This window comes from Micropterus salmoides, unplaced genomic scaffold, assembly GCF_014851395.1.
Source record: "Micropterus salmoides isolate LMB-PRFRI ecotype aquatic unplaced genomic scaffold, ASM1485139v1 Ms_hic_scaffold_2478, whole genome shotgun sequence".
NCBI classification, from domain to species: domain Eukaryota; kingdom Metazoa; phylum Chordata; class Actinopteri; order Centrarchiformes; family Centrarchidae; genus Micropterus; species Micropterus salmoides.
The window spans coordinates 1-27,515 of NW_024041682.1; the positions used below are offsets into that span (position 1 = coordinate 1).

A 27,515-nucleotide genomic window follows, 5' to 3' on the forward strand; every position below is an offset into this window, starting at 1 on the left:
AGCTTCTATGGGTTCAGAGGGTGGGCTCGTCCGGGATTTGAACCCGGGACCTCTCGCACCCGAAGCGAGAATCATACCCCTAGACCAACAACCACAAAACACCTTTTCTGTTTGATGAAATACTCAGATTTCATCAACATTAAAATAAAGTAGAGCAAGCTTTATCGATTAAAAGCAATAAGAAGCACCTGTTGGTTCATAGCAAGGGCTTCCCCGGGATTTGAACCCGGAACCTATCGCACCCAATGCGAGAATCATAGCCCTAGACACACGAGCCACAAAATGCCTTTTCCGTTTTGATGAAAGACTCAGATTTCATCAACATTAAAGGGGCATTGTGGAGTTTCCAGCGGCCACTAGCGGTGCGGTTTTAAGATTGCAACCAGGCGTGTGCTCGTACACGTGCTGGCTTTAACTCATGAGCGAGCATAATCCGAAACACAACCGCTTTCATACAGAAATACAGAAACGCCTGCATGCGGGCTGTGGCTTTTCTCCAGACATGTTCGGGCTCTGTTACTTAATGTTCCCGTCTCAGAGGCAGATCATCACCGGCGCCGTACCTTCCATTCAGCGCAGCGAGACACTGGCATATTGGCACAGTACTCCCGAAAAAAGTGAGAGCGGCTATAGAGAGACAGGGAGACAGCTTCACACAACATGGTGGAACTCAGGTAAACTCCCACCGCAACGGTACAGTAATGTTTTATCAGCTTGATGTTGAACTAATCCATGCTCGTTACATGATAATGGTACAGTGACTGCATTCAGCCGACGTGCTACATCGTTAGCTCGCCTGCTGCTTTCAGTAACTGTGTATCTTTCACCGGAGGCTCAGCAATGTCAGCACAGCTAAAAGTATTGGATGATAATGAAACGGTTAGTGAGCCGGACTGAATATTCTAACGAGATTGTGTCACACTTTATAACAGTTAGTTAACTAGTGTTAGTGGATGCTCTTCCTCTGTGTTGTATATTATGTGGGTCACGTTAGTTACAGCGACTGAGAGGTGGAGAAGCTGTGTACCTGAGTATCGGTAAAGGGCAATAAAATCTAAATTGAACGTTACGAAGCAAACAGCGGCAGGTCCGATCTAGTGTAGCGTTAGCTGGCTGCTCGTGGCTGCATCACTAGGGACAGTAAACAAACCGATCCACATTTGCTTTTTACCGTTACATCATTTCTTGCAGGCTTTGACACTTTGACATAATACCAGTGGTACACAGGAAAGTAACATGGGTGGCGTTAGTTGGTGAAGTAACGTGGAAAGCGATACAACTTTGCACCGGATAACATTAGCAACTGCTCGGTGTTAGCCGGCGAGCTAACGTGACTTTCTCTGTGTTTCTCCAGCTTTACTAATGCTCACTTTGTTCTTGCTCGACATCATCTGAACCTGTTTGGTCTGATGGGCTTCAGCACATAAACCTTTATTGTTGTTTTGTGGCCTTACGTGGAGCCCGGTTTTACTGTGAGCCGGTTATGTTTATGCTGTTAGTGGACTGCATGTCGTTAGCTGCCGTGTTGTCGCTGTAGCGTGAGAGGCTCGGGAGCGCGCACAGGGCTGAATCCGACCCGGTGTCCTCACATTAAAAGCAGAATAGTGGCTGCGAGCAACGGAGAAAACAGGCGTGTGCTTCATTTCTAAGTGACTTTTCAGCCCATTGACAATAAGGCAATGAAAATTTGATTTACTAAAATCAAAAACTTACATATGGCCCCTTTAAATTACAGTGAAAATAGCTTCATATTGAAGCAACGACGGTTTCTTGGTAAGGGCTCGTCCGGGATTTGAACCCGGACCTCGCGCACCCTAAGCGAGAATCATACCCCTAGACCAACGAGCCACAAACACCTTTTCTGTTTTGATGAAAGACTCAGATTTCCTCAACGTTAAAGTAAAACAAGCTTTATCTATTAAAGCACCTACGGGTTCATAGCAAGTGCTCCCCCGGGTTTTGAACCCGGGACCTCCCATTCCAAGGGCTCGTCCGGGATTTGAACCCGGGACCTCTCGCACCCAAAGCGAGAATCATACCCCTAGACCAACGAGCCACAAATCTCCTTTTCTGCGTTGATGAAATAATCAGATTTCATCCAAATGAAATCACTGGAAAACAAGCTTTATATATAAAAGCAATAAAGAAGCTTCTATGGGTTCAGAGGTGGGCTCGTCCGGGATTTGAACCCGGGACCTCTCGCACCCGAAGCGAGAATCATACCCCTAGACCAACGAGCCACAAAACACCTTTTCTGTTTTGATGAAATACTCAGATTTCATCACATTAAAATAAAGTACAGCAAGCTTTATCGATTAAAAGCAATAAGAAGCACCTGTTGGTTCATAGCAAGGGCTTCCCCGGGATTTGAACCCGAAACCTATCGCACCCATGCGAGAATCATAGCCCTAGACACACGAGCCACAAAATGCCTTTTCCGTTTGATGAAAGACTCAGATTTCATCAACATTAAAGGGGCATTGTGGAGTTTCCAGCGGCCACTAGCGGTGCGGTTTTAAGATTGCAACCAGGCGTGTGCTCGTACACGTGCTGGCTTTAACTCATGAGCGAGCATAATCCGAAACACAACCGCTTTCATACAGAATACAGAAACGCCTGCATGCGGGCTGTGGCTTTTCTCCAGACATGTTCGGGCTCTGTTACTTAAATGTTCCCGTCTCAGAGGCAGATCATCACGGCGCCGTACCTTCCATTCAGCGCAGCGAGACACTGGCATATTGGCACAGTACTCCCGAAAAAGTGAGAGCGGCTATAGAGAGACAGGGAGACAGCTTCACACAACATGGTGGAAACTCAGGTAAACTCCCACCGCAACGGTACAGTAATGTTTTTATCAGCTTGATGTTGAACTAATCCATGCTCGTTACATGATAATGGTACAGTGACTGCATTCAGCCGACGTGCTACATCGTTAGCTCGCCTGCTGCTTTCAGTAACTGTGTATCTTTCACCGGAGGCTCAGCAATGTCAGCACAGCTAAAAGTATTGGATGATAATGAAACGGTTAGTGAGCCGGACTGAATATTCTAACGAGATTGTGTCACACTTTATAACAGTTAGTTAACTAGTGTTAGTGGATGCTCTTCCTCTGTGTTGTATATTATGTGGGTCACGTTAGTTACAGCGACTGAGAGGTGGAGAAGCTGTGTACCTGAGTATCGGTAAAGGGCAATAAAATCTAAATTGAACGTTACGAAGCAAACAGCGGCAGGTCCGATCTAGTGTAGCGTTAGCTGGCTGCTCGTGGCTGCATCACTAGGGGACAGTAAACAAACCGATCCACATTTGCTTTTTACCGTTACATCATTTCTTGCAGGCTTTGACACTTTGACACTTTGACATAATACCAGTGGTACACAGGAAAGTAACATGGGTGGCGTTAGTTGGTGAAGTAACGTGGAAAGCGATACAACTTTGCACCGGATAACATTAGCAACTGCTCGGTGTTAGCCGGCGAGCTAACGTGACTTTCTCTGTTTCTCCAGCTTTACTAATGCTCACTTTGTTCTTGCTCGACATCATCTGAACCTGTTTGGTCTGATGGGCTTCAGCACATAAACCTTTATTGTTGTTTTGTGGCCTTACGTGGAGCCCGTGTTTTACTGTGAGCCGGTTATGTTTATGCTGTTAGTGGACTGCATGTCGTTAGCTGCCGTGTTGTCGCTGTAGCGTGAGAGGCTCGGGAGCGCGCACAGGGCTGAATCCGACCCGGTGTCCTCACATTAAAAGCAGAATAGTGGCTGATGCGAGCAACGGAGAAAACAGGCGTGTGCTTCATTTCTAAGTGACTTTTCAGCCCATTGACAATAAGGCAATGAAAATTTGATTTACTAAAATCAAAAACTTACATATGGCCCTTTAAATTACAGTGAAAATAGCTTCATATTTGAAGCAACGACGGTTTCTTGGTAAGGGCTCGTCCGGGATTTGAACCCGGGACCTCTCGCACCCTAAGCGAGAATCATACCCTAGACCAACGAGCCACAAAACCCTTTTCTGTTTTGATGAAAGACTCAGATTTCCTCAACGTTAAAGTAAAACAAGCTTTATCTATTAAAAGCACCTACGGGTTCATAGCAAGTGCTCCCCGGGTTTTGAACCCGGGACCTCCCATTCCAAGGGCTCGTCCGGGATTTGAACCCGGGACCTCTCGCACCCGAAGCGAGAATCATACCCCTAGACCAACGAGCCACAAATCTCCTTTTCTGCGTTGATGAAATAATCAGATTTCATCCAAATGAAATCACTGGAAAACAAGCTTTATATATAAAAGCAATAAAGAAGCTTCTATGGGTTCAGAGGGTGGGCTCGTCCGGGATTTGAACCCGGGACCTCTCGCACCCGAAGCGAGAATCATACCCCTAGACCAACGAGCCACAAAACACCTTTTCTGTTTTGATGAAATACTCAGATTTCATCAACATTAAAATAAAGTACAGCAAGCTTTATCGATTAAAAGCAATAAGAAGCACCTGTTGGTTCATAGCAAGGGCTTCCCCGGATTTGAACCCGAACCTATCGCACCCAATGCGAGAATCATAGCCCTAGACACACGAGCCACAAAATGCCTTTTCCGTTTTGATGAAAGACTCAGATTTCATCAACATTAAAGGGGCATTGTGGAGTTTCCAGCGGCCACTAGCGGTGCGGTTTTAAGATTGCAACCAGGCGTGTGCTCGTACACGTGCTGGCTTTAACTCATGAGCGAGCATAATCCGAAACACAACCGCTTTCATACACAAATACAGAAACGCCTGCATGCGGGCTGTGGCTTTTCTCCAGACATGTTCGGGCTCTGTTACTTAAATGTTCCCGTCTCAGAGGCAGATCATCACCGGCGCCGTACCTTCCATTCAGCGCAGCGAGACACTGGCATATTGGCACAGTACTCCCGAAAAAAGTGAGAGCGGCTATAGAGAGACAGGGAGACAGCTTCACACAACATGGTGGAAACTCAGGTAAACTCCCACCAACGGTACAGTAATGTTTTTATCAGCTTGATGTTGAACTAATCCATGCTCGTTACATGATAATGGTACAGTGACTGCATTCAGCCGACGTGCTACATCGTTAGCTCGCCTGCTGCTTTCAGTAACTGTGTATCTTTCACCGGAGGCTCAGCAATGTCAGCACAGCTAAAAGTATTGGATGATAATGAAACGGTTAGTGAGCCGGACTGAATATTCTAACGAGATTGTGTCACACTTTATAACAGTTAGTTAACTAGTGTTAGTGGATGCTCTTCCTCTGTGTTGTATATTATGTGGGTCACGTTAGTTACAGCGACTGAGAGGTGGAGAAGCTGTGTACCTGAGTATCGGTAAAGGGCAATAAAATCTAAATTGAACGTTACGAAGCAAACAGCGGCAGGTCCGATCTAGTGTAGCGTTAGCTGGCTGCTCGTGGCTGCATCACTAGGGGACAGTAAACAAACCGATCCACATTTGCTTTTTACCGTTACATCATTTCTTGCAGGCTTTGACACTTGACATAATACCAGTGGTACACAGGAAAGTAACATGGGTGGCGTTAGTTGGTGAAGTAACGTGGAAAGCGATACAACTTTGCACCGGATAACATTAGCAACTGCTCGGTGTTAGCCGGCGAGCTAACGTGACTTTCTCTGTGTTTCTCCAGCTTTACTAATGCTCACTTTGTTCTTGCTCGACATCATCTGAACCTGTTTGGTCTGATGGGCTTCAGCACATAAACCTTTATTGTTGTTTTGTGGCCTTACGTGGAGCCCGTGTTTTACTGTGAGCCGGTTATGTTTATGCTGTTAGTGGACTGCATGTCGTTAGCTGCCGTGTTGTCGCTGTAGCGTGAGAGGCTCGGGAGCGCGCACAGGGCTGAATCCGACCCGGTGTCCTCACATTAAAAGCAGAATAGTGGCTGATGCGAGCAACGGAGAAAACAGGCGTGTGCTTCATTTCTAAGTGACTTTTCAGCCCATTGACAATAAGGCAATGAAAATTTGATTTACTAAAATCAAAAACTTACATATGGCCCCTTTAAATTACAGTGAAAATAGCTTCATATTTGAAGCAACGACGGTTTCTTGGTAAGGGCTCGTCCGGGATTTGAACCGGGACCTCTCGCACCCTAAGCGAGAATCATACCCCTAGACCAACGAGCCACAAAACACCTTTTCTGTTTTGATGAAAGACTCAGATTTCCTCAACGTTAAAGTAAAACAAGCTTTATCTATTAAAAGTACCTACGGGTTCATAGCAAGTGCTCCCCCGGGTTTTGAACCCGGGACCTCCCATTCCAAGGGCTCGTCCGGGATTTGAACCCGGGACCTCTCGCACCCAAAGCGAGAATCATACCCCTAGACCAACGAGCCACAAATCTCCTTTTCTGCGTTGATGAAATAATCAGATTTCATCCAAATGAAATCACTGGAAAACAAGCTTTATATTAAAAGCAATAAAGAAGCTTCTATGGGTTCAGAGGGTGGGCTCGTCCGGGATTTGAACCCGGGACCTCTCGCACCCTAAGCGAGAATCATACCCCTAGACCAACGAGCCACAAAACACCTTTTCTGTTTTGATGAAAGACTCAGATTTCCTCAACGTTAAAGTAAAACAAGCTTTATCTATTAAAAGCACCTACGGGTTCATAGCAAGTGCTCCCCCGGGTTTGAACCCGGGACCTCCCATTCCAAGGGCTCGTCCGGATTTGAACCCGGGACCTCTCGCACCCAAAGCGAGAATCATACCCTAGACCAACGAGCCACAAATCTCCTTTTCTGCGTTGATGAAATAATCAGATTTCATCCAAATGAAATCACTGGAAAACAAGCTTTATATATTAAAAGCAATAAAGAAGCTTCTATGGGTTCAGAGGGTGGGCTCGTCCGGATTTGAACCCGGGACCTCTCGCACCCGAAGCGAGAATCATACCCCTAGACCAACGAGCCACAAATCACCTTTCCTGTTTTGATGAAATACTCAGATTTCATCAACATTAAAATAAAGTACAGCAAGCTTTATCGATTAAAAGCAATAAGAAGCACCTGTTGGTTCATAGCAAGGGCTTCCCGGGATTTGAACCCGAACCTATCGCACCCAATGCGAGAATCATAGCCCTAGACACACGAGCCACAAAATGCCTTTTCCGTTTTGATGAAAGACTCAGATTTCATCAACATTAAAGGGGCATTGTGGAGTTTCCAGCGGCCACTAGCGGTGCGGTTTTAAGATTGCAACCAGGCGTGTGCTCGTACACGTGCTGGCTTTAACTCATGAGCGAGCATAATCCGAAACACAACCGCTTTCATACAGAAATACAGAAACGCCTGCATGCGGGCTGTGGCTTTCTCCAGACATGTTCGGGCTCTGTTACTTAAACGTTCCCGTCTCAGAGGCAGATCATCACCGGCGCCGTACCTTCCATTCAGCGCAGCGAGACACTGGCATATTGGCACAGTACTCCCGAAAAAAGTGAGAGCGGCTATAGAGAGACAGGGAGACAGCTTCACACAACATGGTGGAAACTCAGGTAAACTCCCACCGCAACGGTACAGTAATGTTTTTATCAGCTTGATGTTGAACTAATCCATGCTCGTTACATGATAATGGTACAGTGACTGCATTCAGCCGACGTGCTACATCGTTAGCTCGCCTGCTGCTTTCAGTAACTGTGTATCTTTCACCGGAGGCTCAGCAATGTCAGCACAGCTAAAAGTATTGGATGATAATGAAACGGTTAGTGAGCCGGACTGAATATTCTAACGAGATTGTGTCACACTTTATAACAGTTAGTTAACTAGTGTTAGTGGATGCTCTTCCTCTGTGTTGTATATTATGTGGGTCACGTTAGTTACAGCGACTGAGAGGTGGAGAAGCTGTGTACCTGAGTATCGGTAAAGGGCAATAAAATCTAAATTGAACGTTACGAAGCAAACAGCGGCAGGTCCGATCTAGTGTAGCGTTAGCTGGCTGCTCGTGGCTGCATCACTAGGGGACAGTAAACAAACCGATCCACATTTGCTTTTTACCGTTACATCATTTCTTGCAGGCTTTGACACTTTGACATAATACCAGTGGTACACAGGAAAGTAACATGGGTGGCGTTAGTTGGTGAAGTAACGTGGAAAGCGATACAACTTTGCACCGGATAACATTAGCAACTGCTCGGTGTTAGCCGGCGAGCTAACGTGACTTTCTCTGTGTTTCTCCAGCTTTACTAATGCTCACTTTGTTCTTGCTCGACATCATCTGAACCTGTTTGGTCTGATGGGCTTCAGCACATAAACCTTTATTGTTGTTTTGTGGCCTTACGTGGAGCCCGTGTTTTACTGTGAGCCGGTTATGTTTATGCTGTTAGTGGACTGCATGTCGTTAGCTGCCGTGTTGTCGCTGTAGCGTGAGAGGCTCGGGAGCGCGCACAGGGCTGAATCCGACCCGGTGTCCTCACATTAAAAGCAGAATAGTGGCTGATGCGAGCAACGGAGAAAACAGGCGTGTGCTTCATTTCTAAGTGACTTTTCAGCCCATTGACAATAAGGCAATGAAAATTTGATTTACTAAAATCAAAAACTTACATATGGCCCCTTTAAATTACAGTGAAAATAGCTTCATATTTGAAGCAACGACGGTTTCTTGGTAAGGGCTCGTCCGGGATTTGAAGCCGGGACCTCTCGCACCCTAAGCGAGAATCATACCCCTAGACCAACGAGCCACAAAACACCTTTTCTGTTTTGATGAAAGACTCAGATTTCCTCAACGTTAAAGTAAAACAAGCTTTATCTATTAAAAGCACCTACGGGTTCATAGCAAGTGCTCCCCCGGGTTTTGAACCCGGGACCTCCCATTCCAAGGGCTCGTCCGGGATTTGAACCCGGGACCTCTCGCACCCAAAGCGAGAATCATACCCCTAGACCAACGAGCCACAAAACACCGCTTCTGTTTTGATGAAATACTCAGATTTCATCAACATTAAAATAAAGTACAGCAAGCTTTATCGATTAAAGCAATAAGAAGCACCTGTTGGTTCATAGCAAGGGCTTCCCCGGGATTTGAACCCGGAACCTATCGCACCCAATGCGAGAATCATAGCCCTAGACACACGAGCCACAAAATGCCTTTTCCGTTTTGATGAAAGACTCAGATTTCATCAACATTAAAGGGGCATTGTGGAGTTTCCAGCGGCCACTAGCGGTGCGGTTTTAAGATTGCAACCAGGCGTGTGCTCGTACACGTGCTGGCTTTAACTCATGAGCGAGCATAATCCGAAACACAACCGCTTTCATACACAAATACAGAAACGCCTGCATGCGGGCTGTGGCTTTTCTCCAGACATGTTCGGGCTCTGTTACTTAAATGTTCCCGTCTCAGAGGCAGATCATCACCGGCGCCGTACCTTCCATTCAGCGCAGCGAGACACTGGCATATTGGCACAGTACTCCCGAAAAAGTGAGAGCGGCTATAGAGAGACAGGGAGACAGCTTCACACAACATGGTGGAAACTCAGGTAAACTCCCACCGCAACGGTACAGTAATGTTTTTATCAGCTTGATGTTGAACTAATCCATGCTCGTTACATGATAATGGTACAGTGACTGCATTCAGCCGACGTGCTACATCGTTAGCTCGCCTGCTGCTTTCAGTAACTGTGTATCTTTCACCGGAGGCTCAGCAATGTCAGCACAGCTAAAAGTATTGGATGATAATGAAACGGTTAGTGAGCCGGACTGAATATTCTAACGAGATTGTGTCACACTTTATAACAGTTAGTTAACTAGTGTTAGTGGATGCTCTTCCTCTGTGTTGTATATTATGTGGGTCACGTTAGTTACAGCGACTGAGAGGTGGAGAAGCTGTGTACCTGAGTATCGGTAAAGGGCAATAAAATCTAAATTGAACGTTACGAAGCAAACAGCGGCAGGTCCGATCTAGTGTAGCGTTAGCTGGCTGCTCGTGGCTGCATCACTAGGGGACAGTAAACAAACCGATCCACATTTGCTTTTTACCGTTACATCATTTGTTGCAGGCTTTGACACTTTGACATAATACCAGTGGTACACAGGAAAGTAACATGGGTGGCGTTAGTTGGTGAAGTAACGTGGAAAGCGATACAACTTTGCACCGGATAACATTAGCAACTGCTCGGTGTTAGCCGGCGAGCTAACGTGACTTTCTCTGTGTTTCTCCAGCTTTACTAATGCTCACTTTGTTCTTGCTCGACATCATCTGAACCTGTTTGGTCTGATGGGCTTCAGCACATAAACCTTTATTGTTGTTTTGTGGCCTTACGTGGAGCCCGTGTTTTACTGTGAGCCGGTTATGTTTATGCTGTTAGTGGACTGCATGTCGTTAGCTGCCGTGTTGTCGCTGTAGCGTGAGAGGCTCGGGAGCGCGCACAGGGCTGAATCCGACCCGGTGTCCTCACATTAAAAGCAGAATAGTGGCTGATGCGAGCAACGGAGAAAACAGGCGTGTGCTTCATTTCTAAGTGACTTTTCAGCCCATTGACAATAAGGCAATGAAAATTTGATTTACTAAAATCAAAAACTTACATATGGCCCCTTTAAATTACAGTGAAAATAGCTTCATATTTGAAGCAACGACGGTTTCTTGGTAAGGGCTCGTCCGGGATTTGAAGCCGGGACCTCTCGCACCCTAAGCGAGAATCATACCCCTAGACCAACGAGCCACAAAACACCTTTTCTGTTTTGATGAAAGACTCAGATTTCCTCAACGTTAAAGTAAAACAAGCTTTATCTATTAAAAGCACCTACGGGTTCATAGCAAGTGCTCCCCGGGTTTTGAACCCGGGACCTCCCATTCCAAGGGCTCGTCCGGGATTTGAACCCGGGACCTCTCGCACCCAAAGCGAGAATCATACCCCTAGACCAACGAGCCACAAAACACCTTTTCTGTTTTGATGAAATACTCAGATTTCATCAACATTAAAATAAAGTACAGCAAGCTTTATCGATTAAAAGCAATAAGAAGCACCTGTTGGTTCATAGCAAGGGCTTCCCCGGATTTGAACCCGGAACCTATCGCACCCAATGCGAGAATCATAGCCCTAGACACACGAGCCACAAAATGCCTTTTCCGTTTTGATGAAAGACTCAGATTTCATCAACATTAAAGGGGCATTGTGGAGTTTCCAGCGGCCACTAGCGGTGCGGTTTTAAGATTGCAACCAGGCGTGTGCTCGTACACGTGCTGGCTTTAACTCATGAGCGAGCATAATCCGAAACACAACCGCTTTCATACACAAATACAGAAACGCCTGCATGCGGGCTGTGGCTTTTCTCCAGACATGTTCGGGCTCTGTTACTTAAATGTTCCCGTCTCAGAGGCAGATCATCACCGGCGCCGTACCTTCCATTCAGCGCAGCGAGACACTGGCATATTGGCACAGTACTCCCGAAAAAAGTGAGAGCGGCTATAGAGAGACAGGGAGACAGCTTCACACAACATGGTGGAAACTCAGGTAAACTCCCACCGCAACGGTACAGTAATGTTTTTATCAGCTTGATGTTGAACTAATCCATGCTCGTTACATGATAATGGTACAGTGACTGCATTCAGCCGACGTGCTACATCGTTAGCTCGCCTGCTGCTTTCAGTAACTGTGTATCTTTCACCGGAGGCTCAGCAATGTCAGCACAGCTAAAAGTATTGGATGATAATGAAACGGTTAGTGAGCCGGACTGAATATTCTAACGAGATTGTGTCACACTTTATAACAGTTAGTTAACTAGTGTTAGTGGATGCTCTTCCTCTGTGTTGTATATTATGTGGGTCACGTTAGTTACAGCGACTGAGAGGTGGAGAAGCTGTGTACCTGAGTATCGGTAAAGGGCAATAAAATCTAAATTGAACGTTACGAAGCAAACAGCGGCAGGTCCGATCTAGTGTAGCGTTAGCTGGCTGCTCGTGGCTGCATCACTAGGGGACAGTAAACAAACCGATCCACATTTGCTTTTTACCGTTACATCATTTCTTGCAGGCTTTGACACTTTGACATAATACCAGTGGTACACAGGAAAGTAACATGGGTGGCGTTAGTTGGTGAAGTAACGTGGAAAGCGATACAACTTTGCACCGGATAACATTAGCAACTGCTCGGTGTTAGCCGGCGAGCTAACGTGACTTTCTCTGTGTTTCTCCAGCTTTACTAATGCTCACTTTGTTCTTGCTCGACATCATCTGAACCTGTTTGGTCTGATGGGCTTCAGCACATAAACCTTTATTGTTGTTTTGTGGCCTTACGTGGAGCCCGTGTTTTACTGTGAGCCGGTTATGTTTATGCTGTTAGTGGACTGCATGTCGTTAGCTGCCGTGTTGTCGCTGTAGCGTGAGAGGCTCGGGAGCGCGCACAGGGCTGAATCCGACCCGGTGTCCTCACATTAAAAGCAGAATAGTGGCTGATGCGAGCAACGGAGAAAACAGGCGTGTGCTTCATTTCTAAGTGACTTTTCAGCCCATTGACAATAAGGCAATGAAAATTTGATTTACTAAAATCAAAAACTTACATATGGCCCCTTTAAATTACAGTGAAAATAGCTTCATATTTGAAGCAACGACGGTTTCTTGGTAAGGGCTCGTCCGGGATTTGAACCCGGGACCTCTCGCACCCTAAGCGAGAATCATACCCCTAGACCAACGAGCCACAAATCTCCTTTTCTGCGTTGATGAAATAATCAGATTTCATCCAAATGAAATCACTGGAAAACAAGCTTTATATTAAAAGCAATAAAGAAGCTTCTATGGGTTCAGAGGGTGGGCTCGTCCGGGATTGAACCCGGGACCTCTCGCACCCTAAGCTAGAATCATACCCCTAGACCAACGAGCCACAAAACCTTTTCTGTTTTGATGAAAGACTCAGATTTCCTCAACGTTAAAGTAAACAAGCTTTATATATTAAAAGCAATAAGAAGCTTCTATGGGTTCAGAGGGTGGGCTCGTCCGGGATTTGAACCCGGGACCTCTCGCACCCGAAGCGAGAATCATACCCCTAGACCAACGAGCCACAAAACACCGCTTCTGTTTTGATGAAATACTCAGATTTCATCAACATTAAAATAAAGTAGAGCAAGCTTTATCGATTAAAAGCAATAAGAAGCACCTGTTGGTTCATAGCAGGGCTTCCCCGGGATTTGAACCCGGAACCTATCGCACCCAATGCGAGAATCATAGCCCTAGACACACGAGCCACAAAATGCCTTTTCCGTTTTGATGAAAGACTCAGATTTCATCAACATTAAAGGGGCATTGTGGAGTTTCCAGCGGCCACTAGCGGTGCGGTTTTAAGATTGCAACCAGGCGTGTGCTCGTACACGTGCTGGCTTAACTCATGAGCGAGCATAATCCGAACACAACCGCTTTCATACACAAATACAGAAACGCCTGCATGCGGGCTGTGGCTTTTCTCCAGACATGTTCGGGCTCTGTTACTTAAATGTTCCCGTCTCAGAGGCAGATCATCACCGGCGCCGTACCTTCCATTCAGCGCAGCGAGACACTGGCATATTGGCACAGTACTCCCGAAAAAAGTGAGAGCGGCTATAGAGAGACAGGGAGACAGCTTCACACAACATGGTGGAAACTCAGTAAACTCCCACCGCAACGGTACAGTAATGTTTTTATCAGCTTGATGTTGAACTAATCCATGCTCGTTACATGATAATGGTACAGTGACTGCATTCAGCCGACGTGCTACATCGTTAGCTCGCCTGCTGCTTTCAGTAACTGTGTATCTTTCACCGGAGGCTCAGCAATGTCAGCACAGCTAAAAGTATTGGATGATAATGAAACGGTTAGTGAGCCGGACTGAATATTCTAACGAGATTGTGTCACACTTTATAACAGTTAGTTAACTAGTGTTAGTGGATGCTCTTCCTCTGTGTTGTATATTATGTGGTCACGTTAGTTACAGCGACTGAGAGGTGGAGAAGCTGTGTACCTGAGTATCGTAAAGGGCAATAAAATCTAAATTGAACGTTATGAAGCAAACAGCGGCAGGTCCGATCTAGTGTAGCGTTAGCTGGCTGCTCGTGGCTGCATCACTAGGGGACAGTAAACAAACCGATCCACATTTGCTTTTTACCGTTACATCATTTCTTGCAGGCTTTGACACTTTGACATAATACCAGTGGTACACAGGAAAGTAACATGGGTGGCGTTAGTTGGTGAAGTAACGTGGAAAGCGATACAACTTTGCACCGGATAACATTAGCAACTGCTCGGTGTTAGCCGGCGAGCTAACGTGACTTTCTCTGTGTTTCTCCAGCTTTACTAATGCTCACTTTGTTCTTGCTCGACATCATCTGAACCTGTTTGGTCTGATGGGCTTCAGCACATAAACCTTTATTGTTGTTTTGTGGCCTTACGTGGAGCCCGTGTTTTACTGTGAGCCGGTTATGTTTATGCTGTTAGTGGACTGCATGTCGTTAGCTGCCGTGTTGTCGCTGTAGCGTGAGAGGCTCGGGAGCGCGCACAGGGCTGAATCCGACCCGGTGTCCTCACATTAAAGCAGAATAGTGGCTGATGCGAGCAACGGAGAAAACAGGCGTGTGCTTCATTTCTAAGTGACTTTTCAGCCCATTGACAATAAGGCAATGAAAATTTGATTTACTAAAATCAAAACTTACATATGGCCCCTTTAAATTACAGTGAAAATAGCTTCATATTTGAAGCAACGACGGTTTCTTGGTAAGGCTCGTCCGGGATTTGAAGCCGGGACCTCTCGCACCCTAAGCGAGAATCATACCCCTAGACCAACGAGCCACAAAACACCTTTTCTGTTTTGATGAAAGACTCAGATTTCCTCAACGTTAAAGTAAACAAGCTTTATCTATTAAAAGCACCTACGGGTTCATAGCAAGTGCTCCCCCGGTTTTGAACCCGGGACCTCCCATTCCAAGGGCTTCCGGGATTTGAACCCGGAACGCCCCGGAACCTATCGCACCCAATGCGAGAATCATAGCCCTAGACACACGAGCCACAAAATGCCTTTTCCGTTTTGATGAAAGACTCAGATTTCATCAACATTAAAGGGGCATTGTGGAGTTTCCAGCGGCCACTAGCGGTGCGGTTTTAAGATTGCAACCAGGCGTGTGCTCGTACACGTGCTGGCTTTAACTCATGAGCGAGCATAATCCGAAACACAACCGCTTTCATACAGAAATACAGAAACGCCTGCATGCGGGCTGTGGCTTTTCTCCAGACATGTTCGGGCTCTGTTACTTAAATGTTCCCGTCTCAGAGGCAGATCATCACCGGCGCCGTACCTTCCATTCAGCGCAGCGAGACACTGGCATATTGGCACAGTACTCCCGAAAAAAGTGAGAGCGGCTATAGAGAGACAGGGAGACAGCTTCACACAACATGGTGGAAACTCAGGTAAACTCCCACCGCAACGGTACAGTAATGTTTTTATCAGCTTGATGTTGAACTAATCCATGCTCGTTACATGATAATGGTACAGTGACTGCATTCAGCCGACGTGCTACATCGTTAGCTCGCCTGCTGCTTTCAGTAACTGTGTATCTTTCACCGGAGGCTCAGCAATGTCAGCACAGCTAAAATTGGATGATAATGAAACGGTTAGTGAGCCGGACTGAATATTCTAACGAGATTGTGTCACACTTTATAACAGTTAGTTAACTAGTGTTAGTGGATGCTCTTCCTCTGTGTTGTATATTATGTGGGTCACGTTAGTTACAGCGACTGAGAGGTGGAGAAGCTGTGTACCTGAGTATCGGTAAAGGGCAATAAAATCTAAATTGAACGTTACGAAGCAAACAGCGGCAGGTCCGATCTAGTGTAGCGTTAGCTGGCTGCTCGTGGCTGCATCACTAGGGGACAGTAAACAAACCGATCCACATTTGCTTTTTACCGTTACATCATTTCTTGCAGGCTTTGACACTTTGACATAATACCAGTGGTACACAGGAAAGTAACATGGGTGGCGTTAGTTGGTGAAGTAACGTGGAAAGCGATACAACTTTGCACCGGATAACATTAGCAACTGCTCGGTGTTAGCCGGCGAGCTAACGTGACTTTCTCTGTGTTTCTCCAGCTTTACTAATGCTCACTTTGTTCTTGCTCGACATCATCTGAACCTGTTTGGTCTGATGGGCTTCAGCACATAAACCTTTATTGTTGTTTTGTGGCCTTACGTGGAGCCCGTGTTTTACTGTGAGCCGGTTATGTTTATGCTGTTAGTGGACTGCATGTCGTTAGCTGCCGTGTTGTCGCTGTAGCGTGAGAGGCTCGGGAGCGCGCACAGGGCTGAATCCGACCCGGTGTCCTCACATTAAAAGCAGAATAGTGGCTGATGCGAGCAACGGAGAAAACAGGCGTGTGCTTCATTTCTAAGTGACTTTTCAGCCCATTGACAATAAGGCAATGAAAATTTGATTTACTAAAATCAAAAACTTACATATGGCCCCTTTAAATTACAGTGAAAATAGCTTCATATTTGAAGCAACGACGGTTTCTTGGTAAGGGCTCGTCCGGGATTTGAACCCGGGACCTCTCGCACCCTAAGCGAGAATCATACCCCTAGACCAACGAGCCACAAAACCCTTTTCTGTTTTGATGAAAGACTCAGATTTCCTCAACGTTAAAGTAAAACAAGCTTTATCTATTAAAAGCACCTACGGGTTCATAGCAAGTGCTCCCCCGGGTTTTGAACCCGGGACCTCCCATTCCAAGGGCTCGTCCGGGATTTGAACCCGGGACCTCTCGCACCCAAAGCGAGAATCATACCCCTAGACCAACGAGCCACAAATCTCCTTTTCTGCGTTGATGAAATAATCAGATTTCATCCAAATGAAATCACTGGAAAACAAGCTTTATATATTAAAAGCAATAAAGAAGCTTCTATGGGTTCAGAGGGTGGGCTCGTCCGGGATTTGAACCCGGGACCTCTCGCACCCTAAGCTAGAATCATACCCCTAGACCAACGAGCCACAAAACACCTTTTCTGTTTTGATGAAAGACTCAGATTTCTCAACGTTAAAGTAAAACAAGCTTTATATATTAAAAGCAATAAAGAAGCTTCTATGGGTTCAGAGGGTGGGCTCGTCCGGGATTTGAACCCGGGACCTCTCGCACCCGAAGCGAGAATCATACCCCTAGACCAACGAGCCACAAAACACCTTTTCTGTTTTGATGAAATACTCAGATTTCATCAACATTAAAATAAAGTAGAGCAAGCTTTATCGATTAAAAGCAATAAGAAGCACCTGTTGGTTCATAGCAAGGGCTTCCCCGGGATTTGAACCCGGAACCTATCGCACCCAATGCGAGAATCATAGCCCTAGACACACGAGCCACAAAATGCCTTTTCCGTTTTGATGAAAGACTCAGATTTCATCAACATTAAAGGGGCATTGTGGAGTTTCCAGCGGCCACTAGCGGTGCGGTTTTAAGATTGCAACCAGGCGTGTGCTCGTACACGTGCTGGCTTTAACTCATGAGCGAGCATAATCCGAAACACAACCGCTTTCATACAGAAATACAGAAACGCCTGCATGCGGGCTGTGGCTTTTCTCCAGACATGTTCGGGCTCTGTTACTTAAATGTTCCCGTCTCAGAGGCAGATCATCACCGGCGCCGTACCTTCCATTCAGCGCAGCGAGACACTGGCATATTGGCACAGTACTCCCGAAAAAAGTGAGAGCGGCTATAGAGAGACAGGGAGACAGCTTCACACAACATGGTGGAAACTCAGGTAAACTCCCACCGCAACGGTACAGTAATGTTTTTATCAGCTTGATGTTGAACTAATCCATGCTCGTTACATGATAATGGTACAGTGACTGCATTCAGCCGACGTGCTACATCGTTAGCTCGCCTGCTGCTTTCAGTAACTGTGTATCTTTCACCGGAGGCTCAGCAATGTCAGCACAGCTAAAAGTATTGGATGATAATGAAACGGTTAGTGAGCCGGACTGAATATTCTAACGAGATTGTGTCACACTTTATAACAGTTAGTTAACTAGTGTTAGTGGATGCTCTTCCTCTGTGTTGTATATTATGTGGGTCACGTTAGTTACAGCGACTGAGAGGTGGAGAAGCTGTGTACCTGAGTATCGGTAAAGGGCAATAAAATCTAAATTGAACGTTACGAAGCAAACAGCGGCAGGTCCGATCTAGTGTAGCGTTAGCTGGCTGCTCGTGGCTGCATCACTAGGGGACAGTAAACAAACCGATCCACATTTGCTTTTTACCGTTACATCATTTCTTGCAGGCTTTGACACTTTGACATAATACCAGTGGTACACAGGAAAGTAACATGGGTGGCGTTAGTTGGTGAAGTAACGTGGAAAGCGATACAACTTTGCACCGGATAACATTAGCAACTGCTCGGTGTTAGCCGGCGAGCTAACGTGACTTTCTCTGTGTTTCTCCAGCTTTACTAATGCTCACTTTGTTCTTGCTCGACATCATCTGAACCTGTTTGGTCTGATGGGCTTCAGCACATAAACCTTTATTGTTGTTTTGTGGCCTTACGTGGAGCCCGTGTTTTACTGTGAGCCGGTTATGTTTATGCTGTTAGTGGACTGCATGTCGTTAGCTGCCGTGTTGTCGCTGTAGCGTGAGAGGCTCGGGAGCGCGCACAGGGCTGAATCCGACCCGGTGTCCTCACATTAAAAGCAGAATAGTGGCTGATGCGAGCAACGGAGAAAACAGGCGTGTGCTTCATTTCTAAGTGACTTTTCAGCCCATTGACAATAAGGCAATGAAAATTTGATTTACTAAAATCAAAAACTTACATATGGCCCCTTTAAATTACAGTGAAAATAGCTTCATATTTGAAGCAACGACGGTTTCTTGGTAAGGGCTCGTCCGGGATTTGAACCCGGGACCTCTCGCACCCTAAGCGAGAATCATACCCCTAGACCAACGAGCCACAAAACACCTTTTCTGTTTTGATGAAAGACTCAGATTTCCTCAACGTTAAAGTAAAACAAGCTTTATCTATTAAAAGCACCTACGGGTTCATAGCAAGTGCTCCCCCGGGTTTTGAACCCGGGACCTCCCATTCCAAGGGCTCGTCCGGGATTTGAACCCGGGACCTCTCGCACCCAAAGCGAGAATCATACCCCTAGACCAACGAGCCACAAATCTCCTTTTCTGCGTTGATGAAATAATCAGATTTCATCCAAATGAAATCACTGGAAAACAAGCTTTATATATTAAAAGCAATAAAGAAGCTTCTATGGGTTCAGAGGGTGGGCTCGTCCGGGATTTGAACCCGGGACCTCTCGCACCCGAAGCGAGAATCATACCCCTAGACCAACGAGCCACAAAACACCTTTTCTGTTTTGATGAAATACTCAGATTTCATCAACATTAAAATAAAGTAGAGCAAGCTTTATCGATTAAAAGCAATAAGAAGCACCTGTTGGTTCATAGCAAGGGCTTCCCCGGGATTTGAACCCGGAACCTATCGCACCCAATGCGAGAATCATAGCCCTAGACACACGAGCCACAAAATGCCTTTTCCGTTTTGATGAAAGACTCAGATTTCATCAACATTAAAGGGGCATTGTGGAGTTTCCAGCGGCCACTAGCGGTGCGGTTTTAAGATTGCAACCAGGCGTGTGCTCGTACACGTGCTGGCTTTAACTCATGAGCGAGCATAATCCGAAACACAACCGCTTTCATACAGAAATACAGAAACGCCTGCATGCGGGCTGTGGCTTTTCTCCAGACATGTTCGGGCTCTGTTACTTAAATGTTCCCGTCTCAGAGGCAGATCATCACCGGCGCCGTACCTTCCATTCAGCGCAGCGAGACACTGGCATATTGGCACAGTACTCCCGAAAAAAGTGAGAGCGGCTATAGAGAGACAGGGAGACAGCTTCACACAACATGGTGGAAACTCAGGTAAACTCCCACCGCAACGGTACAGTAATGTTTTTATCAGCTTGATGTTGAACTAATCCATGCTCGTTACATGATAATGGTACAGTGACTGCATTCAGCCGACGTGCTACATCGTTAGCTCGCCTGCTGCTTTCAGTAACTGTGTATCTTTCACCGGAGGCTCAGCAATGTCAGCACAGCTAAAAGTATTGGATGATAATGAAACGGTTAGTGAGCCGGACTGAATATTCTAACGAGATTGTGTCACACTTTATAACAGTTAGTTAACTAGTGTTAGTGGATGCTCTTCCTCTGTGTTGTATATTATGTGGGTCACGTTAGTTACAGCGACTGAGAGGTGGAGAAGCTGTGTACCTGAGTATCGGTAAAGGGCAATAAAATCTAAATTGAACGTTACGAAGCAAACAGCGGCAGGTCCGATCTAGTGTAGCGTTAGCTGGCTGCTCGTGGCTGCATCACTAGGGGACAGTAAACAAACCGATCCACATTTGCTTTTTACCGTTACATCATTTCTTGCAGGCTTTGACACTTTGACATAATACCAGTGGTACACAGGAAAGTAACATGGGTGGCGTTAGTTGGTGAAGTAACGTGGAAAGCGATACAACTTTGCACCGGATAACATTAGCAACTGCTCGGTGTTAGCCGGCGAGCTAACGTGACTTTCTCTGTGTTTCTCCAGCTTTACTAATGCTCACTTTGTTCTTGCTCGACATCATCTGAACCTGTTTGGTCTGATGGGCTTCAGCACATAAACCTTTATTGTTGTTTTGTGGCCTTACGTGGAGCCCGTGTTTTACTGTGAGCCGGTTATGTTTATGCTGTTAGTGGACTGCATGTCGTTAGCTGCCGTGTTGTCGCTGTAGCGTGAGAGGCTCGGGAGCGCGCACAGGGCTGAATCCGACCCGGTGTCCTCACATTAAAAGCAGAATAGTGGCTGATGCGAGCAACGGAGAAAACAGGCGTGTGCTTCATTTCTAAGTGACTTTTCAGCCCATTGACAATAAGGCAATGAAAATTTGATTTACTAAAATCAAAAACTTACATATGGCCCCTTTAAATTACAGTGAAAATAGCTTCATATTTGAAGCAACGACGGTTTCTTGGTAAGGGCTCGTCCGGGATTTGAACCCGGGACCTCTCGCACCCTAAGCGAGAATCATACCCCTAGACCAACGAGCCACAAAACACCTTTTCTGTTTTGATGAAAGACTCAGATTTCCTCAACGTTAAAGTAAAACAAGCTTTATCTATTAAAAGCAATAAAGAAGCTATGGGTTCAGAGGGTGGGCTCGTCCGGGATTTGAACCCGGGACCTCTCGCACCCGAAGCGAGAATCATACCCCTAGACCAACGAGCCACAAAACACCTTTTCTGTTTTGATGAAATACTCAGATTTCATCAACATTAAAATAAAGTACAGCAAGCTTTATCGATTAAAAGCAATAAGAAGCACCTGTTGGTTCATAGCAAGGGCTTCCCCGGGATTTGAACCCGGAACCTATCGCACCCAATGCGAGAATCATAGCCCTAGACACACGAGCCACAAAATGCCTTTTCCGTTTTGATGAAAGACTCAGATTTCATCAACATTAAAGGGGCATTGTGGAGTTTCCAGCGGCCACTAGCGGTGCGGTTTTAAGATTGCAACCAGGCGTGTGCTCGTACACGTGCTGGCTTTAACTCATGAGCGAGCATAATCCGAAACACAACCGCTTTCATACAGAAATACAGAAACGCCTGCATGCGGGCTGTGGCTTTTCTCCAGACATGTTCGGGCTCTGTTACTTAAATGTTCCCGTCTCAGAGGCAGATCATCACCGGCGCCGTACCTTCCATTCAGCGCAGCGAGACACTGGCATATTGGCACAGTACTCCCGAAAAAAGTGAGAGCGGCTATAGAGAGACAGGGAGACAGCTTCACACAACATGGTGGAAACTCAGGTAAACTCCCACCGCAACGGTACAGTAATGTTTTTATCAGCTTGATGTTGAACTAATCCATGCTCGTTACATGATAATGGTACAGTGACTGCATTCAGCCGACGTGCTACATCGTTAGCTCGCCTGCTGCTTTCAGTAACTGTGTATCTTTCACCGGAGGCTCAGCAATGTCAGCACAGCTAAAAGTATTGGATGATAATGAAACGGTTAGTGAGCCGGACTGAATATTCTAACGAGATTGTGTCACACTTTATAACAGTTAGTTAACTAGTGTTAGTGGATGCTCTTCCTCTGTGTTGTATATTATGTGGGTCACGTTAGTTACAGCGACTGAGAGGTGGAGAAGCTGTGTACCTGAGTATCGGTAAAGGGCAATAAAATCTAAATTGAACGTTACGAAGCAAACAGCGGCAGGTCCGATCTAGTGTAGCGTTAGCTGGCTGCTCGTGGCTGCATCACTAGGGGACAGTAAACAAACCGATCCACATTTGCTTTTTACCGTTACATCATTTCTTGCAGGCTTTGACACTTTGACATAATACCAGTGGTACACAGGAAAGTAACATGGGTGGCGTTAGTTGGTGAAGTAACGTGGAAAGCGATACAACTTTGCACCGGATAACATTAGCAACTGCTCGGTGTTAGCCGGCGAGCTAACGTGACTTTCTCTGTGTTTCTCCAGCTTTACTAATGCTCACTTTGTTCTTGCTCGACATCATCTGAACCTGTTTGGTCTGATGGGCTTCAGCACATAAACCTTTATTGTTGTTTTGTGGCCTTACGTGGAGCCCGTGTTTTACTGTGAGCCGGTTATGTTTATGCTGTTAGTGGACTGCATGTCGTTAGCTGCCGTGTTGTCGCTGTAGCGTGAGAGGCTCGGGAGCGCGCACAGGGCTGAATCCGACCCGGTGTCCTCACATTAAAAGCAGAATAGTGGCTGATGCGAGCAACGGAGAAAACAGGCGTGTGCTTCATTTCTAAGTGACTTTTCAGCCCATTGACAATAAGGCAATGAAAATTTGATTTACTAAAATCAAAAACTTACATATGGCCCCTTTAAATTACAGTGAAAATAGCTTCATATTTGAAGCAACGACGGTTTCTTGGTAAGGGCTCGTCCGGGATTTGAACCCGGGACCTCTCGCACCCTAAGCGAGAATCATACCCCTAGACCAACGAGCCACAAAACACCTTTTCTGTTTTGATGAAAGACTCAGATTTCCTCAACGTTAAAGTAAAACAAGCTTTATCTATTAAAAGCACCTACGGGTTCATAGCAAGTGCTCCCCCGGGTTTTGAACCCGGACCTCCCATTCCAAGGGCTCGTCCGGGATTTGAACCCGGGACCTCTCGCACCCAAAGCGAGAATCATACCCCTAGACCAACGAGCCACAAATCTCCTTTTCTGCGTTGATGAAATAATCAGATTTCATCCAAATGAAATCACTGGAAAACAAGCTTTATATTAAAAGCAATAAAGAAGCTTCTATGGGTTCAGAGGGTGGGCTCGTCCGGGATTTGAACCCGGGACCTCTCGCACCCGAAGCGAGAATCATACCCCTAGACCAACGAGCCACAAAACACCTTTTCTGTTTTGATGAAATACTCAGATTTCATCAACATTAAAATAAAGTAGAGCAAGCTTTATCGATTAAAAGCAATAAGAAGCACCTGTTGGTTCATAGCAAGGGCTTCCCCGGGATTTGAACCCGGAACCTATCGCACCCAATGCGAGAATCATAGCCCTAGACACACGAGCCACAAAATGCCTTTTCCGTTTTGATGAAAGACTCAGATTTCATCAACATTAAAGGGGCATTGTGGAGTTTCCAGCGGCCACTAGCGGTGCGGTTTTAAGATTGCAACCAGGCGTGTGCTCGTACACGTGCTGGCTTTAACTCATGAGCGAGCATAATCCGAAACACAACCGCTTTCATACAGAAATACAGAAACGCCTGCATGCGGGCTGTGGCTTTTCTCCAGACATGTTCGGGCTCTGTTACTTAAATGTTCCCGTCTCAGAGGCAGATCATCACCGGCGCCGTACCTTCCATTCAGCGCAGCGAGACACTGGCATATTGGCACAGTACTCCCGAAAAAAGTGAGAGCGGCTATAGAGAGACAGGGAGACAGCTTCACACAACATGGTGGAAACTCAGGTAAACTCCCACCGCAACGGTACAGTAATGTTTTTATCAGCTTGATGTTGAACTAATCCATGCTCGTTACATGATAATGGTACAGTGACTGCATTCAGCCGACGTGCTACATCGTTAGCTCGCCTGCTGCTTTCAGTAACTGTGTATCTTTCACCGGAGGCTCAGCAATGTCAGCACAGCTAAAAGTATTGGATGATAATGAAACGGTTAGTGAGCCGGACTGAATATTCTAACGAGATTGTGTCACACTTTATAACAGTTAGTTAACTAGTGTTAGTGGATGCTCTTCCTCTGTGTTGTATATTATGTGGGTCACGTTAGTTACAGCGACTGAGAGGTGGAGAAGCTGTGTACCTGAGTATCGGTAAAGGGCAATAAAATCTAAATTGAACGTTACGAAGCAAACAGCGGCAGGTCCGATCTAGTGTAGCGTTAGCTGGCTGCTCGTGGCTGCATCACTAGGGGACAGTAAACAAACCGATCCACATTTGCTTTTTACCGTTACATCATTTCTTGCAGGCTTTGACACTTTGACATAATACCAGTGGTACACAGGAAAGTAACATGGGTGGCGTTAGTTGGTGAAGTAACGTGGAAAGCGATACAACTTTGCACCGGATAACATTAGCAACTGCTCGGTGTTAGCCGGCGAGCTAACGTGACTTTCTCTGTGTTTCTCCAGCTTTACTAATGCTCACTTTGTTCTTGCTCGACATCATCTGAACCTGTTTGGTCTGATGGGCTTCAGCACATAAACCTTTATTGTTGTTTTGTGGCCTTACGTGGAGCCCGTGTTTTACTGTGAGCCGGTTATGTTTATGCTGTTAGTGGACTGCATGTCGTTAGCTGCCGTGTTGTCGCTGTAGCGTGAGAGGCTCGGGAGCGCGCACAGGGCTGAATCCGACCCGGTGTCCTCACATTAAAAGCAGAATAGTGGCTGATGCGAGCAACGGAGAAAACAGGCGTGTGCTTCATTTCTAAGTGACTTTTCAGCCCATTGACAATAAGGCAATGAAAATTTGATTTACTAAAATCAAAAACTTACATATGGCCCCTTTAAATTACAGTGAAAATAGCTTCATATTTGAAGCAACGACGGTTTCTTGGTAAGGGCTCGTCCGGGATTTGAACCCGGGACCTCTCGCACCCTAAGCGAGAATCATACCCCTAGACCAACGAGCCACAAAACACCTTTTCTGTTTTGATGAAAGACTCAGATTTCCTCAACGTTAAAGTAAAACAAGCTTTATCTATTAAAAGCACCTAAAGAAGCTTCTATGGGTTCAGAGGTGGGCTCGTCCGGGATTTGAACCCGGGACCTCTCGCACCCGAAGCGAGAATCATACCCCTAGACCAACGAGCCACAAAACACCTTTTCTGTTTTGATGAAATACTCAGATTTCATCAACATTAAAATAAAGTACAGCAAGCTTTATCGATTAAAAGCAATAAGAAGCACCTGTTGGTTCATAGCAAGGGCTTCCCCGGGATTTGAACCCGAACCTATCGCACCCAATGCGAGAATCATAGCCCTAGACACACGAGCCACAAAATGCCTTTTCCGTTTTGATGAAAGACTCAGATTTCATCAACATTAAAGGGGCATTGTGGAGTTTCCAGCGGCCACTAGCGGTGCGGTTTTAAGATTGCAACCAGGCGTGTGCTCGTACACGTGCTGGCTTTAACTCATGAGCGAGCATAATCCGAAACACAACCGCTTTCATACAAAATACAGAAACGCCTGCATGCGGGCTGTGGCTTTTCTCCAGACATGTTCGGGCTCTGTTACTTAAATGTTCCCGTCTCAGAGGCAGATCATCACCGGCGCCGTACCTTCCATTCAGCGCAGCGAGACACTGGCATATTGGCACAGTACTCCCGAAAAAAGTGAGAGCGGCTATAGAGAGACAGGGAGACAGCTTCACACAACATGGTGGAAACTCAGGTAAACTCCCACCGCAACGGTACAGTAATGTTTTTATCAGCTTGATGTTGAACTAATCCATGCTCGTTACATGATAATGGTACAGTGACTGCATTCAGCCGACGTGCTACATCGTTAGCTCGCCTGCTGCTTTCAGTAACTGTGTATCTTTCACCGGAGGCTCAGCAATGTCAGCACAGCTAAAAGTATTGGATGATAATGAAACGGTTAGTGAGCCGGACTGAATATTCTAACGAGATTGTGTCACACTTTATAACAGTTAGTTAACTAGTGTTAGTGGATGCTCTTCCTCTGTGTTGTATATTATGTGGGTCACGTTAGTTACAGCGACTGAGAGGTGGAGAAGCTGTGTACCTGAGTATCGGTAAAGGGCAATAAAATCTAAATTGAACGTTACGAAGCAAACAGCGGCAGGTCCGATCTAGTGTAGCGTTAGCTGGCTGCTCGTGGCTGCATCACTAGGGGACAGTAAACAAACCGATCCACATTTGCTTTTTACCGTTACATCATTTCTTGCAGGCTTTGACACTTTGACATAATACCAGTGGTACACAGGAAAGTAACATGGGTGGCGTTAGTTGGTGAAGTAACGTGGAAAGCGATACAACTTTGCACCGGATAACATTAGCAACTGCTCGGTGTTAGCCGGCGAGCTAACGTGACTTTCTCTGTGTTTCTCCAGCTTTACTAATGCTCACTTTGTTCTTGCTCGACATCATCTGAACCTGTTTGGTCTGATGGGCTTCAGCACATAAACCTTTATTGTTGTTTTGTGGCCTTACGTGGAGCCCGTGTTTTACTGTGAGCCGGTTATGTTTATGCTGTTAGTGGACTGCATGTCGTTAGCTGCCGTGTTGTCGCTGTAGCGTGAGAGGCTCGGGAGCGCGCACAGGGCTGAATCCGACCCGGTGTCCTCACATTAAAAGCAGAATAGTGGCTGATGCGAGCAACGGAGAAAACAGGCGTGTGCTTCATTTCTAAGTGACTTTTCAGCCCATTGACAATAAGGCAATGAAAATTTGATTTACTAAAATCAAAAACTTACATATGGCCCCTTTAAATTACAGTGAAAATAGCTTCATATTTGAAGCAACGACGGTTTCTTGGTAAGGGCTCGTCCGGGATTTGAACCCGGGACCTCTCGCACCCTAAGCGAGAATCATACCCCTAGACCAACGAGCCAAAAACCTTTTCTGTTTTGATGAAAGACTCAGATTTCCTCAACGTTAAAGTAAACAAGCTTTATCTATTAAAAGCACCTACGGGTTCATAGCAAGTGCTCCCCCGGGTTTTGAACCCGGGACCTCCCATTCCAAGGGCTCGTCCGGGATTTGAACCCGGGACCTCTCGCACCCAAAGCGAGAATCATACCCCTAGACCAACGAGCCACAAATCTCATTTTCTGCGTTGATGAAATAATCAGATTTCATCCAAATGAAATCACTGGAAACAAGCTTTATATTAAAAGCAATAAAGAAGCTTCTATGGGTTCAGAGGGTGGGCTCGTCCGGGATTTGAACGGGACCTCTCGCACCCGAAGCGAGAATCATACCCCTAGACCAACGAGCCACAAAACACCTT

General features: G+C 46.1%; 32 non-coding genes across 32 annotated transcripts; all 32 read right to left on the reverse strand.

Moving 5' to 3' along the window:
* Positions 1–1,777: 1,777 nt before the first annotated feature.
* Positions 1,778–1,848, reverse strand: trnap-agg. Its single transcript has one exon. It is a non-coding gene; the product is annotated as a tRNA-Pro (tRNA).
* A 136-nt stretch (positions 1,849–1,984) lies between these two features.
* On the reverse strand, positions 1,985–2,056 carry trnap-ugg. The gene has a single exon. It is a non-coding gene; the product is annotated as a tRNA-Pro (tRNA).
* Positions 2,057–2,168: 112 nt separating this feature from the next.
* On the reverse strand, positions 2,169–2,240 carry trnap-cgg. The gene has a single exon. It is a non-coding gene; the product is annotated as a tRNA-Pro (tRNA).
* Positions 2,241–3,933: 1,693 nt separating this feature from the next.
* On the reverse strand, positions 3,934–4,004 carry trnap-agg. Its single transcript has one exon. It is a non-coding gene; the product is annotated as a tRNA-Pro (tRNA).
* Positions 4,005–4,140: 136 nt separating this feature from the next.
* Positions 4,141–4,212, reverse strand: trnap-cgg. The gene has a single exon. It is a non-coding gene; the product is annotated as a tRNA-Pro (tRNA).
* A 113-nt stretch (positions 4,213–4,325) lies between these two features.
* trnap-cgg lies at positions 4,326–4,397 on the reverse strand. Its single transcript has one exon. It is a non-coding gene; the product is annotated as a tRNA-Pro (tRNA).
* A 1,689-nt stretch (positions 4,398–6,086) lies between these two features.
* trnap-agg lies at positions 6,087–6,157 on the reverse strand. Its single transcript has one exon. It is a non-coding gene; the product is annotated as a tRNA-Pro (tRNA).
* Positions 6,158–6,295: 138 nt separating this feature from the next.
* Positions 6,296–6,367, reverse strand: trnap-ugg. Its single transcript has one exon. It is a non-coding gene; the product is annotated as a tRNA-Pro (tRNA).
* A 112-nt stretch (positions 6,368–6,479) lies between these two features.
* trnap-agg lies at positions 6,480–6,551 on the reverse strand. The gene has a single exon. It is a non-coding gene; the product is annotated as a tRNA-Pro (tRNA).
* Positions 6,552–8,634: 2,083 nt separating this feature from the next.
* Positions 8,635–8,706, reverse strand: trnap-agg. Its single transcript has one exon. It is a non-coding gene; the product is annotated as a tRNA-Pro (tRNA).
* A 138-nt stretch (positions 8,707–8,844) lies between these two features.
* On the reverse strand, positions 8,845–8,916 carry trnap-ugg. Its single transcript has one exon. It is a non-coding gene; the product is annotated as a tRNA-Pro (tRNA).
* A 1,692-nt stretch (positions 8,917–10,608) lies between these two features.
* On the reverse strand, positions 10,609–10,680 carry trnap-agg. The gene has a single exon. It is a non-coding gene; the product is annotated as a tRNA-Pro (tRNA).
* Positions 10,681–10,817: 137 nt separating this feature from the next.
* Positions 10,818–10,889, reverse strand: trnap-ugg. The gene has a single exon. It is a non-coding gene; the product is annotated as a tRNA-Pro (tRNA).
* Positions 10,890–12,582: 1,693 nt separating this feature from the next.
* Positions 12,583–12,654, reverse strand: trnap-agg. Its single transcript has one exon. It is a non-coding gene; the product is annotated as a tRNA-Pro (tRNA).
* Positions 12,655–12,942: 288 nt separating this feature from the next.
* trnap-cgg lies at positions 12,943–13,014 on the reverse strand. The gene has a single exon. It is a non-coding gene; the product is annotated as a tRNA-Pro (tRNA).
* A 1,685-nt stretch (positions 13,015–14,699) lies between these two features.
* Positions 14,700–14,771, reverse strand: trnap-agg. Its single transcript has one exon. It is a non-coding gene; the product is annotated as a tRNA-Pro (tRNA).
* A 1,722-nt stretch (positions 14,772–16,493) lies between these two features.
* trnap-agg lies at positions 16,494–16,565 on the reverse strand. The gene has a single exon. It is a non-coding gene; the product is annotated as a tRNA-Pro (tRNA).
* A 137-nt stretch (positions 16,566–16,702) lies between these two features.
* Positions 16,703–16,774, reverse strand: trnap-ugg. Its single transcript has one exon. It is a non-coding gene; the product is annotated as a tRNA-Pro (tRNA).
* A 114-nt stretch (positions 16,775–16,888) lies between these two features.
* Positions 16,889–16,960, reverse strand: trnap-agg. The gene has a single exon. It is a non-coding gene; the product is annotated as a tRNA-Pro (tRNA).
* A 108-nt stretch (positions 16,961–17,068) lies between these two features.
* trnap-cgg lies at positions 17,069–17,140 on the reverse strand. Its single transcript has one exon. It is a non-coding gene; the product is annotated as a tRNA-Pro (tRNA).
* A 1,694-nt stretch (positions 17,141–18,834) lies between these two features.
* trnap-agg lies at positions 18,835–18,906 on the reverse strand. Its single transcript has one exon. It is a non-coding gene; the product is annotated as a tRNA-Pro (tRNA).
* A 138-nt stretch (positions 18,907–19,044) lies between these two features.
* trnap-ugg lies at positions 19,045–19,116 on the reverse strand. The gene has a single exon. It is a non-coding gene; the product is annotated as a tRNA-Pro (tRNA).
* Positions 19,117–19,230: 114 nt separating this feature from the next.
* Positions 19,231–19,302, reverse strand: trnap-cgg. Its single transcript has one exon. It is a non-coding gene; the product is annotated as a tRNA-Pro (tRNA).
* Positions 19,303–20,996: 1,694 nt separating this feature from the next.
* On the reverse strand, positions 20,997–21,068 carry trnap-agg. Its single transcript has one exon. It is a non-coding gene; the product is annotated as a tRNA-Pro (tRNA).
* A 106-nt stretch (positions 21,069–21,174) lies between these two features.
* On the reverse strand, positions 21,175–21,246 carry trnap-cgg. The gene has a single exon. It is a non-coding gene; the product is annotated as a tRNA-Pro (tRNA).
* A 1,694-nt stretch (positions 21,247–22,940) lies between these two features.
* On the reverse strand, positions 22,941–23,012 carry trnap-agg. The gene has a single exon. It is a non-coding gene; the product is annotated as a tRNA-Pro (tRNA).
* Positions 23,013–23,149: 137 nt separating this feature from the next.
* trnap-ugg lies at positions 23,150–23,221 on the reverse strand. Its single transcript has one exon. It is a non-coding gene; the product is annotated as a tRNA-Pro (tRNA).
* Positions 23,222–23,333: 112 nt separating this feature from the next.
* trnap-cgg lies at positions 23,334–23,405 on the reverse strand. The gene has a single exon. It is a non-coding gene; the product is annotated as a tRNA-Pro (tRNA).
* A 1,694-nt stretch (positions 23,406–25,099) lies between these two features.
* On the reverse strand, positions 25,100–25,171 carry trnap-agg. Its single transcript has one exon. It is a non-coding gene; the product is annotated as a tRNA-Pro (tRNA).
* A 109-nt stretch (positions 25,172–25,280) lies between these two features.
* On the reverse strand, positions 25,281–25,352 carry trnap-cgg. Its single transcript has one exon. It is a non-coding gene; the product is annotated as a tRNA-Pro (tRNA).
* Positions 25,353–27,044: 1,692 nt separating this feature from the next.
* Positions 27,045–27,116, reverse strand: trnap-agg. The gene has a single exon. It is a non-coding gene; the product is annotated as a tRNA-Pro (tRNA).
* Positions 27,117–27,250: 134 nt separating this feature from the next.
* Positions 27,251–27,322, reverse strand: trnap-ugg. Its single transcript has one exon. It is a non-coding gene; the product is annotated as a tRNA-Pro (tRNA).
* Between the last annotated feature and the right edge of the window lie 193 nt (positions 27,323–27,515).